Genomic DNA, 5,764 nt, shown 5'->3' on the forward strand with positions numbered 1-5,764 from the left:
ACAAAACTGTGCTCACAAAATAGAGGAGACCTTCAAAAATTGAAAATCCCCAAACTCTCAGGAGACCAAAGATCTTAAATAACCTCATCTCGGGAAAGGTAATAGATCTAGCTGGAAAGAAACTGCCAAAGGAAAAATGTCCTGCTCCTCATGGATTCATGAGAGAATACTAGCAAACTTTTAAAGAACAATTAGTATCCATAGTTCACAAATTATTCTCAAAAACTGAAAAAGAAACGAACCCAACCAGAATCCTTTGTGAGACAAATATAGTCCTAAATAGCTAAACCAGGGAAATTAAAAACACAAAAGAAAGCATAGACCAATATCATTATGGCAGAAACTAGATAAAGAAGAATCAATCTCAATAATTCGGTAGATCTGATGCCATAAATTGTTTGGGGGAAAGGTCTCCCCATTTGAAAATTTGAGTGGGGGACTGGAAATTGGCCTTGTCAAAATTAGTTTTCAAACATCTTAGACCATGTACCATAATAAGTGCAAAATAGACACGTAAGATCTGAATATTAAAAGTCACATAATTTAAAAAAGGAGAGAACCACGTCAAGTTTCATTCACAACACTGGCTATGTGGAAAATTCTTAACTAACAAAGGAGAGAGGCAAGCAAAAAAGATAAAAACTTGCATGACCACATTGTAACAAGGTTAAGAATGGAAACATTTGGAAAAAAGTCTGTGCATCAGATATAATGGTACAGGACATAATGATTAAGCAGTATGGTCAAAAGAACAAACAGTTTTCAGAAGTACTGCAAACTATTAACTATATGAAAGATTGTTCCAAAAACACTAATAATATGAGAACTACAAATGAAAACAACTTTCAGATTTCCACCCATGCCCAGCAAATTGGCAAAAAAGAAAACTGGGGGAAGACTCAGTGTTATGGAGGATATGCCCACTGCTTTTACTATTGGCAGAGCTGTGAATTGGTAACATTTCTGTAAATCAGGTTGAAATTATTCTTTTTTTTTTAAAAAGTAACTCAAGTTTTTGTATCCTTTGACCCAAGGATTTCATTACTGGGCATATAATCTAAGGAAGTTAATAACAGAAAAAAGGTCTTCAAAGGAAGATAACAACCTTGCTCACGGACCTGGGATGTGTTTCTGAGACCTGGTGTAAGTGTCCTCAGAACTTGGACAGCTTACATGATATCCATAGAAACGTTTTTCTACTAGCAAAGAACAGAGGACAAAGTGTGTGGGATAAAGACCCCAAAGACCCTTACCCAAATCAAATTCAGAGGTTTCTCCAGGTAGAAACAGAAGCTATTTATTCCTAAGCAAGTCTCGTGAGAGTTGGGTGTCACCTACCCAGAACATATACACCAATGTAGGGAGGCAAAGTACAAAATCAAGAAAGCAGTTATATAGCCTTGTACAGACAATTCTAGGACCAACCAAAATCCCCAAATCCCTCCCCCCCCAGTAACCAGACCTTCATTCCCTTTGGTGGAAAGGTGTGTCCTTACAATCCTTTTACCCAATACAAAATTATATATCAGAAGTAAGCTTATCACAGATTACATATTACTTTTTCTTGTTTACCAAACAGCAGTTTACAGAAACGCCTGGCAGACATTATTTGGTGCAAAAGTAGGCAATTTATAGATCACTTGTTTCTTTTCTTGTTTACCAAAGATTTTTACCTGGCAGACACATTATAGAAAAATAAAGATTGGGCCTATCAAGACTAAATTCTAGTTTGACGACTGTCTCCTTTACTTTATAAGAATATTTTCACTTACTCCACTCAAAAGGGTGTACCTGTGGACCAGAGAAAATAAGAACAAATCCCGATTTGTGAATAACAATACAGTAGCTACTTCCTTCATTGCTTCTTAATTTGTTTATAATGTGATCATTTATACCTAAGTGATGTATCATCTGGAATTTGTCTTATATGGTGTGAGATATCAATTTAACCCTAATTTGTGCTGGACTGATGTCTAGTTTTCCAAGCAGTTAATTTTTTTTAAACAAAGATCTACCTTCTTTCTTTCCCACTGTCCCCACCTCCATTGAGAAAGCAACCCCGCCCCCCTCCCCCAATTCCTAGTTACAAACATGTATAGTCAAGCAAAACAAATTCTCCCATTGGCCATGCTCCATCTTATACTTTTGAGTCCATCAGCTCTCCTTCAGGAGATTGGTAACCTGTTTCATTATGAATCCCCTGGAATCATGGTTGGTCATTGTATTGATCAGAGTTTCCAAGTCTTTCTTTTTACATTCCTTTTAAAACTTATTCTAATTCTTTCAAAGTTGTTTCTCTTTATGATATTGAGGTTACCTTAGGAATTGTTCTGATTCTGTTCACTTTACTCGGCATCAGGTCATATAAGCCTTCCTAGGTTTATTATTTCTTACAGTACAATAGTGTTCTTTTTTTCCAATGTTTTATTAACTTCTGATTTACATCATTCATTTCCTCCAGATTTTCAGTTACAAATTTTTCCCCCGTTTTTCCCCTACTCACCGCCCCAAAATACTGGTCCCACAGGATATCCCCTCCTCCAATCTGCTCTCTCCCATATTTCCTCCCATACCCCTTTTGGCTTTTCCAGTGGATCTCCATGCCCCAGTGCCTGTATATCTTATTTCCCAATTACATGTAAAATACTATTATATATATATATATATATTTGAGTATTTGATTTTAAAACTTTGAGTTCTAGATTCATTCCCTTCCTCCCTTGTCTCCTACCCTTACTGGGAAGATAAGCAGTTCAATATAGGTTATACACGTGTGGCTAATTCAAAATAATAACATAGTAGATATATTGTGAAAGACTGACTATATTTCCCTCCCTCCTATCCCACTTCCCACTTGTTCTATTTTCTACTTTGATCCCATCCCTTTTCAAAAGTGGGTACTCCCAACTTCCCTCCCCCCCAGCCTGCCCTTCCTTCCATCATCCCCCCTCTCATCCCCTTCCCCCCTACTCTCCTGGAGAGTGAGATATCCTATTTAGTGTGTATTTCATTCCATCCCCAAGCCAAATTCAATGGGAATAAGGTTGACCCATTCCCTTTTGCCTTCCTATTCTTCCCCTCCATTGTAACCATTTTCCCTTGCCTCTTCTATATGAGATAGTTTACCCCATTCTGTTTCTCCCCATCTCTTCTCATTATATTCCTCTCTCACCTCTTAATTTCACCTTTTAAGTATCATCCCTTCCTGTTAAATTGGTCCTGTCCCCTCTATCTATGTATACCTGTAAACACATATACACACATTCACATATGTATTCATACGCCCAAGTGATTGGGGATATGGGGCTGGATATGCGGATGTAGATCTAAGATATTCAGATATCTGCATATCTCAACAGAGATGATAACTTGAGGTGACAAAGAAGGCTGAGCAGTCAGACATGTAGGAGGAAAACCCAGAGTGGGCAGTGTCAGAAAAGACCCAGGGAAAAGAGAGAATTTAGGAGGAGGAATTCACTGTAGAGTGATCCAGAGGTTGAGAATAAACTATCAGATTTAATAATTAAGAGGTCATTGGTTCAAAGATAGAAAGATCCCATATATGTTAGAATATTTTTAAGTAGCACTTCTTGTAGTAGCAAAGATTTGGGTACCATGTAGAGAAATAGCGAGATCAATTGTGGTATATGAATATAATAGGATGTTACAGCAGTGTAAAAAATGATAAATATGAAGAATAAAGAGGATGAGAAGACTTATGTGAACAGATGCAAAGTGAAGTAAGCTAAACCAGGAATACAATATATAAAATTACTACAACAGTTTAAATGGAAATAACAATAAAAAACTTGAAACAGAACACATATAATGATTAAGCTGAGAAGAGAAAGTCTTCCTCCTTCTTTGCGGAGGTGAGATATGGAACATTGTGTATGTTACCAGACTCAGTTGCTGTGTTAGTTACTTTTGCTTAACTACTTTTTCCTTTATTAAAAAAAATTCTTTCTTACAAGGGATGACTCTCCAGGAAGGAGAGGGGAAGAGGAATTTATTTGGAAATTAGTGATCTAACATCATAGAAATTAACTTATTAAAATTGCTCATAGGTAACCTTGGACAGAGCAATTCAGTTGAGTCAGTTGAGTAGTAAAGTCAGAAGCTAGGCTGCAAGGGTTGAGAAATGAGAAGGAAATAATGTGAAGGAAAACAACATTGAAAAACTTCAGAACTGTGATAAATCTGATGTCCATTTGTGACTTTGGAAGATTAATGGTGAAGCATGCCTCCTGTCTCTTGAGAGGTGGTAGATTACTGGTACAGAGAGAAGCATGTATTTTCAGACATTTAACTCACATCTTCATGAGTTCAGGCCCAATGCTCTATCTCCTGCACCACCTGGCTATATAACCAGTCCTAACCTCTTTTCTGAGCTCTAATCTTGTTTCACTAACTGCCTTTTGGACATTCAGGATTGGATGTCCTGTAGGTATCTCAAACTCACTATGTCTAAAAGCAGAACTGTATCTTTCCCCCGAACCCTCCTTTCCCCCCAATTTTCCTCTTCCTGTTGAGGGTACCATCATCCTTTTAGTCACCCAGGCTTGTAAGCTTAATGTCATTTTCAAGTCCTCCCCACTCCACTTTTAATTAACAATCACTCCACCTCACATGTCGAATCTGTGCTGAAATCCTGTCCTTCCTACCTTCACATCTCTTGAAAACATTCCATTCTCTCTTCTGACATTGCCCCACACTTGCACTATTACAATAGCCTGAAGCTTTATCTCCTTGCAACAAGTCTCTCCCTACTCCAGTGTTTCTTCCACTCAGCTTCTAAAGTAGATCACCTCATTACTTAGTAAACTCTAGCAACTCCCTCTTACTTTGAAGCTGCTGTTTGGCATTTAAAGCCCTTTGCCTGCCCATTTGCTCTTTGTAGTCTTGTGTACTCTCCTCTCCTCCCCACACTCTACAATTCAGTACTGCTGGCCTTTTGCTGTTTGCCCCATGTAACACTCCATCTCCTGACTGCATTTTCCCTGTTGGTTCTTCCATACCTGGAATGCCCTGTCTCCTTAATTCTGCCTCCTGGTTTTCCTGGCTTCCTTCAAGATTCACCTCAAATCTTGCCTTCTTCAGGAGGCCTTTTCCTTCTCTTTCCTCCTTCTAAGTGTCTTCCCTCTAAGATGATTTTCCATTTAATGTCTGTCTGTGTGTGTACACACATGCATGCATCGTACATGCATATTTATAGGAGGTGAGATCCTGGAGGGCAGGGATTGTGTTTTGGCTTCTCTTTGTACTCCCGACCTTTAGTCCAGCATGTGCTATATAGTAAGCTTGTTGTAGGCAACATTTCCCGGCAGCTGGAAGAACTACAAATCCCGGCCAGTCGAACCCTGGCCAGCCAACGCCTTTCTAGAGCAGCTTCAGGATTCTGAGAAGACTTTCTTTTTCTTTGCTTTTTTTTCACTTCTAGCCTATAAAAAGTGTTTTCACATGTGGTGTCCACCACTAACGGGCCCTACAGTCTCTGCCAAACTCTTGGGGTTTCTTTTGGGCTCTCAGAGCCACTGGCTGTATTCACCCTCTCAGTGCTGCCTTGTCTTTGGGAGCGTAGATGTCCTTTCCTTACTCTAGAGGGAATATCTGCCCCATCTAACCAAATCTCATAGACTGGCATCCCCCTTTCCCCCCCAGCCCATCCCTTACGGCCCTCGCCTGCTGCGGCCTCCCCCTTTCCCCCCAGCCCATCCCTTATGGCCCTCACCCGCTGCGTTTCATTTAAGACAATTCACAAAGA

This window comes from Petaurus breviceps, unplaced genomic scaffold (genome assembly GCF_028583685.1).
Source record: "Petaurus breviceps papuanus isolate PSGF00001 unplaced genomic scaffold, PetGlider_PUasm1.0 86968, whole genome shotgun sequence".
In the NCBI taxonomy this organism is placed as follows: Eukaryota; Metazoa; Chordata; class Mammalia; order Diprotodontia; family Petauridae; genus Petaurus; species Petaurus breviceps.